Genomic DNA, 17,463 nt, shown 5'->3' on the forward strand with positions numbered 1-17,463 from the left:
CAAGTTCTTTTGCATAATCTTTATAGAGTCCTATAGGTATCTCATCTGGTCCTGAAGCCTTTCCACTATTAATCGATTGTAGCTGCTTTTCAGTTCCGCGATCGGCTATCTCAATATCTGACATTTCGATATTCGTACGGCTATTGAAAGGAGGGCCAGTGTTACGATCTTCCGCGGTGAAACAACTTCGAAGACCGAATTCAGTATTTCGGCTTTCTCTCTGTTATCTTCCGTTTCAGTGCCGGTGTGGTAGCTGAGAGAATGAATAAATGATTTTGACCCACTTACTGATTTTACATGCGACCAAAATCTCTTAGGGTTTACTCATGTCGGTTTACAACATCTTACGTTCAAAAGTATTGAACGCTTCTATCATTGCTCTCCTTACGCCCATTTTCGCTTCGTTCAGCTTTTGTTTGTCAGCTAGGTTTTTACTTCTCTTGAATCTGAAATGAAGTGCTCTTTGCTTACGCAGCGCCTTTCTGACACGGCTATTAAAGCATAGTGGATCTTTCCCATCCCTTAAAACCTTATTCGGAAAATACTTGTCTAGGGCATATTGAGCAATGCCTTTGAATGTTTTCCATTTGTTCTCCACATCTTCGTCCTCATCGCCGAATATTTGATGCTGACTGATGAGATATTCTGGAATTTGTGTCCTGTCACCCTTGCTGAACAAATATATCTTCCTACCTTTCTCAACATTCCTTGTAGGACCCGTCGTCATAGATGCTGTCACAGCCTTATTGTCACTGATACCTTCTTCTATGTTAACTAATTCAGTGAGTTCAGGTCTGTTTGTTGCCAGGAGGTCTAAGACGTTACCCTCACGAGTTGTTTCTCTTACAATCTGTTCAAGGTAATTTTCGGACAAGATATCCAGAATAATGCTACACGATTTCCTGTCCCATAACATTCCAAATCTATGCCTGGCAAGTTGAAGTCACCCCCTATGACAACGGCATGATCAGGAAAATTGCTAATACTACATATACGTCTCAATCCTGTCATGGAAGAAAGGCAGAAAGTATGGAGAATAGTGGGTGGACGTAGTGATGAAGATGTCCAAACATTCATTTCGCAAGCTGTAACCTGCACCACTTTGTCACAAACGTTAATGCTTGTACTTGATAAAAAATTAATTATTAGTAATTTACGTAATCAGTGAAAATCAAACCCGTTTTGTTTATCTCCCTCAAAATAATTAAATTCATTCCTCAGAGGGTGATTATCATCAGGTTGGGAACCACTGAGGTAATGAGAAGCTTTCCTAACCTGGAGAAAAATATTTCGCACCATGGAGTGAATGTATAGAAGATTGTGACTGACCAAGTGGGACAGCACGTCTTTATAACTGGCACAGCGCATCTTTTCCACAAAAGTAAAATCACATAAGCATGGGTGTGTGTGTTTGTCCTTAGGATAATTTAGTGTGTAAACTTAGGGACTGATGACCTTAGCAGTTAAGTCCCATAAGATTTCACACACATCATCATCATCTAAAGCAATGAACTGTGTTTGCTTTTACAGCAAAGACATTGTTTTGAAACATCATTACACTTCTCAATAATTCTGGTGGTTTGTACACTCTTGCGTTTAGCTGCACGTGTATATCTCAGCAAATTTCATAGAATGTAGACAACATTGGTTTGTGATGTACTAAACTCTTGCTGAAATTTTGTGTTGAAAGTTTGTGTGCGATATTTCATGTTCATTGTCATGAGAGTAATATGGCTTTTTACTGTTGATTTGCTGTATCTTTCCCATATTTTCCATCGTGATAAAATAACTCTAAAAAATTTAACTTCCAAATTCTTAAGTTCGCATGAGAACATGCACCTGGTTAGGTTGGTGGGACACATCACCGGTTTTCGTTATCACCGATTTTCAAAGTCGGTTAAAATGTTTTTGGTAGTGAAAGTGTATTGAGAAGAACGGAAGACGGTTTTTGACCTTTTATTTTGCAAATAGATTTAAAGTATATTTTAACGACTAAGGAGTTAAGGAACTATAAGCGATTGTAAAGGCTTGTAAACCCAAGGCAAAATTCATGACAGGCGTATGAAACTAAGGTCCTATGGTGAATTTTTACACAAGGCAAAGAACTAAAGAACAGAAGAAGTGTCGTACAAAAATTGTAATCTTCAACGTTTCTTTGCTGAAAATATATACAGGATCGACCCCTCTTAATTCGATCTTGAATATATCGAATTTCTCGATTAATCAAACTAGTAGTATGGCCACTTTAGAAAATTGATAAATCGAAGATCTACTCTGTTTTCGCACACTCCATAAACTGAAATAATTGTCATGACAGGCCAACCATAAACACTCTAATTCGGAATTAGTAGCTGTCTAACATTCGCTGATTCGAATACTTCATTTGTTGTGTTTCGGTAAATGTTTCGCGATGCTCGGCACTGGATAATGTGCTAACGTATATAAATCACTTGTAAAAATGGCTTCAAAGACCCCCCTCCCCCCCTCCCAGTGTTACTTGACCCTCGTAGGGCCATCGTCCAGGTTTAGGAGTAAAAGTAACTTTCAATTATTAGATTGTGATCATCATCTGGAATTCTGTGGTGGCAGGATTAACCTTAAAGTTCAGGCTGTTTTTGGAGACAGAATGAAAGATGACGAAAGACCAGAAAAAGAATAGTCAATTCCATCTGTGATTACGAAAGAGGTAAAGTCTTCTTTAGAAATGTGACGCATTTACATCCTCAGAAGCAGACGATGATGACGATAATGGTGTATTTTTGGCTTTGCTCGCAATACAGAATGTGATTAACCAAATACGTTGAAGAAGGAAAGGTCGTTTATGTCTTTACAAAATAAAACTGAAATGTTGTGTATATTTACGGAAATTTATATGTATCTATAGTTTAAAATGTTAAAAACAAATAAAAATCAATAACAAATATAAAGACCAGTTTATTTTAATTTGATCCAATTGTTACTTTCTGTTTACATTAGTGAAAAAAAACTAATGTTATTGAAATTAGAGTATTGTGTTTTAACTTTTTTTTAATTACAACGTATTCGTTTTTGACTGTTACTGATTTTGTTTCACTACAGCATTTCCGGTATTGATGCCATTTTCAAGCGTCCACAAGCGTTACTACAACACTTTGAGAAAGCATAATATGAGATTGACAGCATTTACGACCACTTTTCGCAGTTTGTTAACTTACGTATAAATAAAGATTTGGTGTTACGATAAGTCGCAAAAATAGCTGAAAATATTGTTGTTGGACTGTGTCACTTTTGATGGTTCAAATGGCTCTGAGCACTATGGGACTCAACATCTGTGGTCATAAGTCCCCTAGAACTTAGAACTACTTAAACCTAACTAACCTAAGGACATCACACACGTCCATGCCCGTGGCAGGATTCGAACCTGCGACCGTAGCAGTCGCGCGGTTCCTGACTGAGCGCCTAGAACCGCTAGACCACCGCGGCCGGCTTCACTTTTGATGGTAATATAGTAACTGGTTGTTATTAATGTCATTAACAATGAAATTATCGCTTGGTATTATTGGTCGGTTCCCGCGCCCGGGTTACCGAGTTCGATTCCCGGCGGGGTCAGGGATTTTCTCTGCCTCGTGATGACTGGGTGTTGTGTGATGTCCTTAGGTTAGTTAGGTTTAAGTAGTTCTAAGTTCTAGGGGACTGATGACCATAGATGTTAAGTCCCATAGTGCTCAGAGCCATTTGAACAATTTTATTATTGGTCGGGAGACCACATTCGGGGTTTTTTGGCCGCTTGCTGCAAGTCTACGTGACGCCACTTCGGCGACTTGCTGATCGATAATGATGAAACGATGTTGAGGACAACACCCAGTCCCCGAGCGATTAATATCTTCGACTCGACCAGGGATCGAACCCGAACTCCCTGCACGGCAGTCAGTTGCACTGCCCCCTCAGCTACTGAGGCGGACATTAATTACATTAGTATATTTGTTAGTGACATGCAGGCTGACATGGGGCAGAAGTAAACAACGATGAGGTATGTACATCAAAGTCAGCTGTACACATCGATCATGATACCCCATTTTGTGTAATGTTATCTTCAGTGGATTATGTGCATCACCAAGGGGGTTAACGTATCTGGAAGTGTGTACTTACAGGGCACTAGATTTACTACCTAAAATAATGCAGGAAAATTTTATTTCTGAAATCTGTATTATGCTTTTTCGATGATCGAAAATGGCACAAACGCCAAAATCGCAATAGTGAAACAAAAACACTAACAGCTGTAAGCGAATACGATTTGACGTGAAAAAAATTATGGAAACTGTGGATACAACCTACAAGAAGTTAAAATTAACTTTTTTTGTACAGGAAATATTTATGTTGACTTTTTCTCGATTGCAGCTTCATTTATTAAACTATCGTTAAATCGAATTCTCAGTTAATCGAAATTTTTCTGAAGTCCTTTGATCTTCGAACTATATAGAGTCGACTTGCCATAGAAACACGTCAAACAATATTTAGAAGGCTTTTTACTTTATTCTCCTTGTCTTGTTGTCTTCCCAAGCGCCAAATAACGTCGAAGAATCTTTGTTTTTCTCCTTCAATAAAGCTGACTTCTTTACAACTAAAGAAAAGTATTTGGAAGAAAACTGCTTTAGAGGGAAGCAAACTCGTTGATTATGTCACTGAAGTCAAGTTCGGTAGCTGTGTCGTATTCTGTAGACAAGACGGATAATTGGCATTCTGCTTTCACTCACACTCGATCGCAAGCACCTTTTTCTATCATCTTTAATTTATTGAATCTGCATTCACAAGATGATGCAGACAATGGAATTGTCAGACATATCCTCGAAGCTATTCCAGTGTTTGGATAAGCATGTCTTACCCCAAACATAAAAAAAACATTCACGATATCCAAAGGGGAAATTGTGTAAATGCTCTTCATCAGCTTTTACACCTGGAACTTGAAATCCACTATTTCGTTCCTGAACTCTGCTGTATCAATATCTCTGCGATATTTGGTAACAAAATCACCTTTGTATTTTTCAAGGTGTAATGCAGACGTTTCACTTGCAGCGTTATCCAACATGCAGTAAAAGCCAAGTGAAATGGTGTGAATATGAGAGATCAGTTTTCCATTTCATTTATTATTCTATCAAATACTTCCAAGCTACATAGCTCAAACAGACTTGCTCCAGTCATCAGTTGGCTGAAGTCCATAGAACGCGAAAGCCTTCCATTAAATAGCACGTTTGCTTCGGCATCCGCTTGTCGATCTTTGAAACCCTAAAAAATCGTTGTGAAGTTGTTGCAGCAAGAACTCCATTGATGAACATGAGTGAGTTATGTAGGGGGAGGAAGTAGGGCCACACCTGGCTTACTGTTAGGTGACGACAAATGACGCCTCAATCGATCTGACCACGAAAGCCGATAGCAGTGGACAAATGAAGAACTTTGGAGTAGCCATATTGGATTTCGTCGTACTTCGTCGTTTTCGAATTATAACATGCGAGTTATGACACTATGCTACTTCACGACAACGATCCAGTGAAGATTTACAACAGACATTACTCTTGGTATGATTTGTTCTAGTTAAATATCATTTAATGACATATTGGCGGTAAAAGCATTCAGGAGATACACAGATGAATGGCACTGTTGTTTAAAGTTGTATGTGTTCACCGTGGTAAAGAGTTGCAGACGTGGAGTACAGAGTCAAACTAAGTAGGCTCACATTCTGCTGTATTTTTGTATTTTTAATACGTCCTCGCGCTTCTGAGCCTTTTTTTTATAAATATAATAGAAGTGTGTTACGTAATTTCTACGTTACTTTCATATAAGTAGGCCCTACGCTCCCTCTCAAGGATGATTTTCTTCAGTGATGACTTCAATCTGATTAAAAAATGAAAGATTAAATTGCTGTGAGTGAAAAGAGCAGTAATGACATGTGTCTTATTGCTTGTCACAAATATTTGGCTGTTTATTTCCGAATATATCGCGATTTCCGAGTACGTTATTAGGCAGGAAGCTAAGAGCACAGCTTAAATTGCTGCTAGTGAAACGAGTAAAGCTGGTGTCATTCGCAACTTACTGGTTCAACTGCTTTTGAGTTTCGTACTCGCATTGCATGCCACTTCATTTTGTCGCCACTTCAAAGGAAAGCGAGTATGACGCTAGAGTCTCCCGTTGTGTAGATGGTAACTGAGTGAGCCAAGAGCACTGTCTCCACAAATGGTTCAAATGGCTCTGAGAACTATGCGACTTAACTTCTGAGGTCATCAGTCGCCTAGAACTTAGAACTAATTAAACCTAACTAACCTAAGGACATCACACACATCCATGCCCGAGGCAGGATTCGAACCTGCGACCGTAGCGGTCGCTCGGTTCCAGACTATAGCGCCTAGAACCGCACGGCCACCACTGTTTCCACATTAACCACTTTATCAATAGACAGCTGTTAGGTACTTGTCATTTCTTAATGCTGCTGCTTGGACGAAATGACCCTGTACAAATTATACGATGACAACAGCGTGCGTTTACAATCGAGGGCTTCTACTCGCAGGCGTAAGTTAGGAACACGAGGGGTAGGAGAAAACCTTTACGTACCTCTCCCAGTTAATTTTGAAGTAGTCCTTTCTTGTCTTCTTTCAATTACGTTTTGTGCCCCCTTAGTGGGGCCTGTCTCGCCATGCCGTTGATACGGCCTTGGTCTCAGCCTAAGAGTTTTAGATTACCTCAAGAAACCCGGATCCCTCATTTTGTTTCTTATTTTTAAAAACAGGAAATACTAAAGAATAATGTTTTAAAAGCCTATAATATTATCTTTATAATGTTACGCACCATTTACAATTTACTCCTAGAAAATACCATTAATAGCTATTACGAAAAAAATTATTTTCAAAGACCTTAGATTAGGTAAGTTTAAAAATAGTTGCCAAAATCGGGCCCCTTCTTAAAATAAGCAAAATAGTTCCAAGCAAAGTAGTACCAAACAAAATTGGAAAAAGGTATTAAATTAGAGAAGCCATAAACTAGTTTCAAAGCAGCTACAGTATAATATCCTCCAGAAGGTTACAGAATTTATGTGTAGTTCCTTTGCCTGAACCCAAGAATCGTGCTCTAGGTTGTTCCTGTGGGCTTCCTTTCTGATAGTGTGCTTTTGTGACGTTTAAGAAAGAGATTAGTTCATTTTTGACCAGCAATTTCGTCTTAAAAAGGATGTTGGTATTAGCTGTCTGCTATTCATACGGCCATTTTTCAGAAATCATTACGAGTAAGCCTAAAGAAAGAAGTTTCCGTAGCAAGACAATACTAAAGGAGCTGTTCTTCAAGATTTTTACTCGGAATTGTAGGTCTGGCAATTTGGGTTTTAATGCTTCCTCAGATGCACCATACTTCATTCATGTTGGACAGCCTACTTCATTTTGGACAGTCTGTGAAGCGTAGTTTTTAAATCTTAAACTGTTTACTGGCCTTCTTCCAGCAAATTTTCTTTTTCTGAATCGCATCGATGGCTTCAGCCCTTTTAGAAGTACCCAGTTTTCTTTGATCAACGTTCCACATTATACTTTTCCGATCTGCAGCAGAATCCCAAGAGAATAAGAGCGTGTACTAATACAGGCAGGCTTTAAAAGTAAGGGACCCGTTTTAAGCAATTGAAGACGCCTCAGTTTACGTAACTACAGTCTACATTTTGTTAACCTAATGAATTTTTAACCAAACATCTGAATGAAATCGTTCAATCATAAACATTAACCTTAAACCTTACTATTCAAGAACACATATGTACTGAAAAACTCGTCTGCCAATACCTAGAAGAAGAAACAAAAAATGTAACACAATGTAAAAACTCATTCCAGTGTCAGAACATGTAAAATATTAGTAAAGAATGAAGCGGGCGACTTGAGAACTTCGGTACAGAATGGCAGAAGCCTAAAATACTGTTTACACTTAGCTCCACTAGAGTTCAGGAAAATTCAGAGCCAAGAACAAGAGGTCCACTTCAGGATGGGGAGTCAGATTTTGGACACTTTGCTCTTATAATAATAATAATAATAATAATAATATAACCACATTTTAAGTACCTGGGAGAAATCATCCAGCCATCAGGGATCAATCTAAAGGCCAATGAGGAAAGAATAAAAAAACTACAGAAAGCATATAAGCTCACGTGGAACTATTATAACAAAACGTCCATATCCATTAACGCAAAATTGAGGCACTACAACACTGTCGTACTTCCGGAGGCACTGTATGCCTCTGAAACAACACAAATAGGTTGGCAAACTAAAATCAAAGGAATAGAGAAACAAGAAAGGAAAATTCTCAGGAAAATTTTTGGCCCGATACAAGAGCAAGGAATCTGCAAGAAGAGACCAACAACAGAATTATATAAATACACAGACAAGATTACGGATACAATAAGGAAAAGAAGAATGCAGTTCTACGGACATATCCACAGAATGAATGAAAACAGAATTTCAAAGCGAATTCTCAGCCAGGGGAAAAACAGAATGGATAAAAGAAGTTGAAGAGGACCTCAGACAAGCACAAATAACAGTAAACGATGCAGAAAATAGAACTGAATTCAGGAACATCATCAAAAATCATAAATTTGACACCACAACACAGAAGAGACCAGGATGCAAATGGACAGCGGAGCGAAAGAAACAACACAGTGAACACATGAAGAAAATTTGGGCTCAGAAAAAACATAAACAATCATCATAAAAGAATTCAAGTTCAAACGCTCTCTTAAATGGGATTAATCGAAAATAATGATAATAATAATATAACGAGTATAATAATGTCATAAATGTCAGTTTCGTTAACATTGAGCTATTCCCTCATTACGTTCTTGTCAACTGTGAGTGGTCAGGTCTAAGAGAAACGTATGGCAGCAGAACAGAAGAATAAACGTAGAGAAGAAATTGACTGATCGGAGGAAGAGCGCGAAATAACAAGGTAAGATTAGCAGCAGTTGAGACTGAATGAAGAAAACAAAAATAAAAATGGATGATTAAAGACAGAGCTTTATTCTCCTCTACAGTGCTGAGTGGTTTAGGGTAAGACGCAGGTTACAATGTACAGTATTTGTTCCATACTCTTATTGTTGAAATGGAATGGAGATAAAGAAAGATTTATTGTTGTACAATCGTACAGCCAAGACGCTGGACGTATCCGATCTGGAATTGCAGTTGTGAAATGATGACAGATATCTGACTCGTGAGGAGAGGGGCTGGGAACACCAGTGATTAAGCATTTGATGGAGTAAAAATAGCGTGTGCAAAATAATTCCAGTTATCTGGTGCTATAGCAAAAATACTTACTTGCCATCCCGCAAGATGTCACTACTAAGAGCAAACGTCATTCCTCAGAAAGCAAATAAACCAAATTATTATTTTTCTGAAAACATGGCGACGCCACTACTGTGAGGCCGCGACGCTCCACGACGCACAGTAGATAATAGTTTGAGCTGTTACTACTGCTACATTTACTTAGCAACAGTTTTATGCTGTGTGGACATATTTATGTACCAATAATGATTATATATTGCGTTTTAAGACGAACGAATAATAGAGAAAGTGGTACAAATATGGAATACCATTTTATTTTTCGTTCATAAATTTATCAGTTTTTCACGCTAAGCAAACAAAATATCTGTAGCACATATTTGGGATATATTTTAGTGATTCCTATATTTTCGAATACATTCTACGTTAGGAACATTTCTAAATTAAGCTTAACACCATGTTTGACATTTTTGACACTTCAGATTATATGGTACAAATATAGAATAGTCCATTCGTTTCAAGTTTGTTAAAGTTAAAACAAATAATGGAAAATCTACTAGTTCAGTGTGAAAGAAAAAATAATCGAAAATCTAATAGTTGAGTGTGAACTAAAAAACTACAAAACATAATAAAACAGTAGAGAAACACACGAAATATACCATTTTCAGTTATTAAAATCCTTATTCTAACAAGGGAACCTCCCCATCGCACCCCCCTCAGATTTAGTTATAAGTTGGCACAGAGGATAGGCCTTGAAAAACTGAATACAGATCAATCGAGAAAACAGGAAGAAGTTGTATGGAACTATGAAAAAAATAAGCAAAATATACAAACTGAGTAGTCCATGCGCAGGATAGGCAACATCAAGGAGAATGTGGACACAGGAGCGGCGTGGTCCCGTGGTTAGCGTGAGAAGCTGCGGAACGAGAGGTCCTAAGTTCAAGTCTTCCCTCCAGTGAAAATTTTATTTTCGCAAAGTTATGATCTGTCCGTTCGTCCATTGACGTCTCTGTTCACTGTAATAAGTTTAGTGTCTGTGTTTTGCGACCGCACCGCAAAACCGTGCGAATAGTAGACGAAAGGACGTGCCTCTCAATGGGAACCGAAAACATTTGATCGCAAGGTCATAGGTCAACCGATTCCTCCACAGGAAAACACGTCTGATATATTCTATACGACACTGGTGACGGCATGTGCGTCACATGACAGGAATATGTTGTTGACCCACCTAACTTGTACACTTAGCGAATGGGTAAAAAGATTCTTCTACCTTGGCTGATTTAGGTTTTCTTGTGGATGTGATAATCACTCCCAGAAAAGTGATGAAAACATAAGAGTTTGTCACATAAACTGAAAATAAAAAATTAAACTTTTCACTCGAGGGAAGACTTGAACCTAGGACCTCTCATTCCGCAGCTGCTCTCGCTAACCACGGGACCACGGCGCTCCTTAACTTACATTGTCCTTGATGTTGCCTGTCTCCGCATGGACTACTCAGTTTGTATATTTTACTTATTTTTTTCATAGTTCCACACAATTTCTTCCTGTTTTCTCGATTGATCTGTGTTCAGGTTTTCAAGGCCTATGCACTGTGCCAACTTATAACTAAATCTGAGAGGGGTGCGATGGGGAGGTTCCCTTGTAAGCAATTTCACTTCAGAAGTCAACCACATATCGTAACCTGTACATTCAGTGCGCGCCCACATTTAGCACATTAGACACATTACTCATTCTTCCTCTGACTCGACCTGCGAAAAATTACCTGCACAGAACAGACGATTGCCATCTTCATCAGTGGGTACACTATTGTCCAGAACGATAATGGGGGTGGAAGAATCATCTTTGACACTAAAAACATCATCCTCAGAATCAGATGGTTCTTGGTTCCTACGCCTTTGGTCTCCTCTGATTCTTTGTCTCCGGTTTATTTTTTGCTGTCGTCGAAATTTCGAAAGCTCTCTTGTATGGATCATTGGGTTAACTCACAGTTATTCCTTCGTTTCTGGTGATGAAATATGCATCCGTCAAAGTATGGAGGTTTAACGGTTATATTACTCTCACCCTAAACCCATTGACCGCTATCTCCTCTGTCTGGCACTCAAGGTAGGCCTTCCCATTCAGTTCGGCGATGTCCATGTTTGTTACTGGACGCACAATTTCCCTCATCTATGCGCGTACCCGGTCTAAGGCGCTGAAGTCATGGCCTGTGCGGCTGGTCCCGGCGGAGGTTCGAGTCTTCCCTCGGGCATGGGTGTATGTGTTTGTCCTTAGGATAATTTAGGTTAAGTAGCTTAGGGACTGATGACCTCAGCAGTTAAGTCCCATAAGATTTCACACACATTTGAACATATACGCGTACCAGATCAGAATAATAGACTTCCAAAGGACTCATGAAAGTTCTGCCGAGTGGTTGCATCTTGTTGGAGGCATGAGGAGGCAGATACAAGATGTTGACATGGTTTCGCTTGAGAGATTTATAACATACAGATTTCTAGAATGGCCCATTTTCTTTTCTCTAACCTTTTTAACTCATATTTGCAGCCGGCCGCGGTGGTCTAGCGGTTCTAGGCGCGCAGTCCGGAACCGCGCGACTGCTACGGTCGCAGTTTCGAATCCTGCCTCGGGCATGGATGTGTGTGATGTCCTTAGGTTAGTTAGGTTTAAGTAGTTCTAAGTTCTAGGGGACTGATGACCACAGATGTTGAGTCCCATAGTGCTGAGAGCCATTTGAACCATTTGAACCATCATATTTGCATAGCAGAATCATCACACTGCTTTAGAGCTAGTGAAGTGATTTCTGAAACAATTCCTATAAGTAAAACAGGTTGTGAAAGCACGTCACAAATATGGAATACTAGGGTGGAAATATGGAATGTTCCATATTAGTGACACAGCCATCTTGAAATTCAGAAAAGCAAATAAAATCAAAAAATTAAATTTAAATAGGCAACAAACACGCTGTTTTACGACTTAATGTATTAGCTAAGCGTCTGTTTACAAAATGTATTAATAATTTATGTATTATGTTAAGAATGACGCTGAAAACCACCAACCTGCCAACAATTATTCCTCCTAATGAATTCCTTAAAACAGCTTCACTCACTCGCAGTGGTTGCCAACTGTAATATGAACGCTCCCCAAAGCAATCTACAGTTGGTGAACATAGTTTTCAAGCAGCTGACGAAAGTACAGTACTGACAAGACGAGAAACCATAGAAATCCATTATTACTAACCATATCCCACATTTGTGCCTCTTCCTCTACCAGAGGCCTAAAAAATGGTTATCTACAGATGATATTCTCGTTCTGTGCAGGTCGGGTGCCCAGATTTCTGCAAAGTAGCCGGCGTCACAGGTTGGAGCAGACGGGTCGTCCACTCGGAGGTACAGCTACTGCAAGGTTAGTGGTTGCGGGTGCCACCACACGCTCGGGATTTGCAGTTCAACTCCCATTCACTCCTGTATCATTTTTATACAGCGTTAGTCAGGAAACTCATATTCCAGTGCACCTTCAGTGCGAACAGCGACTGGATGGGTGCGGGGCGACTATTTTATTACTATTTTATTACACTCTTTTATTACTGTAAGGTAATCGATACCATTTCTATCGATACCTTACTCTTCAGACTGAGGCAGCTGAATGTGCCAAACATTGCTTAGATAGTTAATTGAAAAAAGGTATCATGGGAAAGTCGTCAGGAAAAATGTGCTGTCACAAGCACCTCAGGGTTCAGTCTTTGGTCCGTTGTTTAATTACTGACTAGTAATGCTGTCTCACCACTGTTAACGTTATTGAAACTGTTACTTATATCCTGACGACATCCAGCCGTATTTGAGAGCCAAATCTAAGAACATCACCATAATGTGGATACATGATGATGTTTGTTCAGTCTCAAAATAGACGCAAAATCCAGTTCGTGAACTGAGTTATACGCACTCACGCAGATAATTGACATATCCCACTGAAAGCTGATCAGTGCAAACTTTCGTGGCGCACCCACTCACATACTTATTTACAGTAGCCCGTCACACTATCAAAAAAAGTAAAACAGCGTAACATGGAATGTAAATGAAGTCCCATGCTTCGTGAGAGAGCGTAGGAGAACGATGCGGGAGACCCTGGTCCCGATGGAGGTGGTTTGCCGTTGCCTTCCTCCGATCGTAATGGAGGTGAATGATGATGATGAAGACAACACAACAACACCCAGTCATCTCGGGACAAGTGAAAAGCCCTGATCCCGCCGGGAATCGAAGGCGGGACCCCGTGCTTGGGAAGAGAGAACGCTACCGCGAGACCACGAGCTGCGGACCAGCGTAAAATAAACCTGAAAGAATGTTTAAAGTGGACAGAATAGACTGTGTCACGGCATGCCTAAAATCTCTCTCTTGGCTACTTTCGATTCAAAAATGTAGGAAATTATTTCCACCTACGGGAAAATCTATTTCAGACAGGCCGAAAGTCTGCTCTGTGACGGGAGATTCGAGCTAACCATGAACGTATGGTACAATGAGCGAAAGATTCCAGTATTTATCATGGTGATTCTTAGGCTCAGCAATTGTGTAATCAGACAGGTGGCACACTTTGACCATGTACATGTTTTTCGTCGGTTACTTAATCAATGAGCTCGTCCACAAATCTCCTCACGTATGAAATCATTATATAATGAAATCATTACGTAATGATGACAGGTATTTGAAACTGCATCATCATGCCCGCATCTCATCATGCCCGCATCTCGTGGTCGTGCGGTAGCGTTCTCGCTTCCCACGCCCGGGTTCCCGGGTTCGATTCCCGGCGGGTCAGGGATTTTCTCTGCCTCGTGATGACTGGGTGTTGTGTGCTGTCCTTAGGTTAGTTAGGTTTAAGTAGTTCTAAGTTCTATGGGACTGATGACCATAGATGTTAAGTCCCATAGTGCTCAGAGCCATTTGAACCATTTTTTTGCAGTACAAGTACTAATGCGTCCACGTTTCAGCAGTATTTCTATGGAACAGTATACCAACTCAGCTTATGATGCATAGCAACGTCACATTTAATCTTTTCCCGTAAACATTAGTGTTACTTACCTATCGACACATTCCAGCTGTCTCCTCCCTGTCCAACAGCGAAGCATTTCTCTCACACTGTCAGCAATCTCCCAGCTTCCTGCATTCCTCTATATTTCTCTCTGCTTTCTTTCACATGTGTTTCAATTACCTTTACTTTCATCGTCACTTATGATTTCTTTTCCCGTATTATTTCTCGCTCTTCCTGACACCAATTATTTGCGTCCCCAGATGTGGTTTCTTTGGCTCTGAGCACTATGGGACTTAACATCTGAGGTCATCAGTCCCCTAGAACTTAGAACTACTTAAACCTAACTAACCTAAGGACATCACACACATTCATGCCCGAGCCAGGATTCGAACCTGCGACCGTAGCAGTCTCGCGGTTCCGGACTGAAGCGCCTGGAACCGTACGGCCAGCGCGGCTGGCTGTGGTTTCTTTCTTTCTGCTCTCATGCCATAATACGAGGGTAATCCCAAAAGTAAGGTATCCTATTTTTTTATAAGTACATAGACCTGTTTATATCTACAATGGTTTACATCAGTTTACAGCTTTAACATTTAGCTATTTTTCGACGTAATCACCATTTCTGTCGATGCATTTTTGTACACGTTATGGCAGTTTTTGTACGCCCATGTCATACTAGCTCGCTGCCATGCTGTTCAGGAAGTTATGAACCTCTTCTTTCACCTCGTCATCGGAGCTGAATCGCTTTCCGGCCAAATGTTCTTTTAACTTAGGGAGCAGGTGATAGTCACTGGGTGCCAAGTCAGGACTATAGGGTGGGTGGGTGATTATGTCCCACTGAAACTGTTGCAGGAGAGCAACGGTTTGCCGAGCGATGTGTGGGTGAGCGTTGTCTTGTAGGATGTGTACGCACTTGCTCAACATCCCTCATCTCCGGTTCTGAATTGCCCGTTTGAGTTTTTTCAGAGTCTCACAGTACCTGTCAGCGTTAATTGTGGTCCCAGTGGGCGTAAAGTCGACCAACAATACCCCTTTCCGATCCCAGAAAACGGTTGTCATGACTTTACCGGACGACTGTGTTTGTTTGAATTACCGCGGCTTTGGCGAAGAAGTATGCCGCCACTGGCGTGATTGATGCTCGGTCTCAAGTGTAAAGTGGTATGCCCAGGTTTCGTCACCCGTGACAATTGGGTCCAGAAAGTTGTCCTGTTCGGCTGCAAGGCGGTGAAGAAATGTGCGGGAAGCATCAACTCGTTGCCGCATGTCGTCCTCAGTCAGCATGCGTCGCACCGATCTTGCGCACACCTTCCGGTAGTTCAATGTTTCCTTTAAAATTCTGTGAGCGGTGCTTCGGGAAACCTCAGGAACCAACGTGCAGAGATCATCCAGGGTGATCCGCCGATCTTCACGCATGCTTTCCTCACCCTTCAACACTGTCTTCTCTGAAATTGGCGGTCTCCCGCTCCTTTGTTCGTCTTGAATTTCGGTCCGACCAGCTGCAAACTCTCTACACCACTTACGAACATTTTTGACATCCATGCACGACAGACGATACACTTCCGTCAATTGGGGATGGATTTCAATCGGTGCAGTGCCCTTTGCGTTCAAAAACCGAATAACTGCGCGCAATTCGCACTTCGCGGTAACATCCAGAGGGAGCTCCATTCTCAACGGCTGCCAAGCCTCAGCGCGGCGTGCACATGTTTACACACAGCGCGTGAAGCACTCTTCATAACAGTGTAACCAGCTGCCACACAAACAGAGTTATGTACTTATAAAAAATAGGAGACCTTAATTTTGGGACTACCCTCGTATTAGTGCATCATTATTCAAGAGAGTCAGTAAAACGCCATGCACGTTACGGTTATTTGCGGAGTAGGGATTTAGATTTAAATATTCACTCTTTCCAGTCAGATTGATGTGACCACCTCTCAATCCCCTGAGCAACCATCTTTTGCAGCAGGAACCGCTGCAAGACGTGCAGGAAGAGAGTCTTTAAGGTTCTGAAAGGTAGCGACAGGGATGTGAAGTGTGAAATCATGCCGACTGAAGTGCCGTGGCCAGTCGCGTTGAGTTTCTCAGTTAAGGATCCGTGAAGCGAACAGCCCTATCGAGGTGGTCCCACAGATTCGAGGCTGGGTTTAAATCCGCGGAGTTCGATGGCTAGGGGAGTGCAGGAAACTCATCCTGGTTCCCTGCGAACCACGCACATACTCTGTGAGCTATGTGACAAGTTCCATTGATCTGCTGGTAGATGCTATCGTGGTGAGGGGAAAGAAACTGCATGTAGGGGTGGATACGGTCCCCAAGGATAGACTGATTCTTGTGTTGATCCACTGATGAACAGCAGTCTCTATGGGTGCATGAAGTAGGCATCTGCTTCGGAGGCCCATACGCAGCAACGGTCACTGAACAGTCGTTGTCGTGATAATGTCTGTAGCCCCTTGGTTCATCTGAGCATTTGTCCGCCTGTACACATCTCCACAGCCGTCGCTTTCCCCCGTCGTCTATGGCCCTTGGAACACCACAGCTGCCTCGACCCCATCTTTGGATACCGCCATTATTCCATTCACGACATACTTTAACCACGGCGGCACGTTTACAGACTTTGCCGTTTCGGAAATTCTTTCACTCTTCATCCAAAATCTAATGATCGTGCCATTTTGAAGTCAAGTAAATCGCTCAGTTTCCGCAACACGACAACAACTGCACTGGTTTCCACGTCCCCCCGACACGCTTTGTATACCCTCCACTACTAGTGCTGCCAACTGCCGTTTGTGACTGGTCATTGGACGTTGACGTCGAACATAGGCAGTGTGTTGCGTATTTAAACTGGGGACCTAGAAACGACCGAGAGACTTCGTCCCGCGTAGCCCTCAGTGGTTCATACAACTCCAACCCAGTCCAAAGCAGTCCACCCACCCCACTACCGCCCCACACCGAACCCAGGGTTATTGTGCGGTTCGCCCGCCTCCTCCCCCCCCCCCCCCCCCCCGCTCCCCAGTGGACACCCCCTTCCCTACTGGGAACGTCTCATACCAGACTGGTGTAACCCCAAATGTTTGTATGATAGAGCAATGATGGTGTACACGTACTTTGATACAGTTGAAACGACCCCTTGGAAAAATTATGAATGACAGTGCTGGAAAAACTCTTACGTTATTTGATTTTCAAACAGCTG

The sequence above is a fragment of the Schistocerca nitens genome, chromosome 9, assembly GCF_023898315.1.
Source record: "Schistocerca nitens isolate TAMUIC-IGC-003100 chromosome 9, iqSchNite1.1, whole genome shotgun sequence".
NCBI classification, from domain to species: domain Eukaryota; kingdom Metazoa; phylum Arthropoda; class Insecta; order Orthoptera; family Acrididae; genus Schistocerca; species Schistocerca nitens.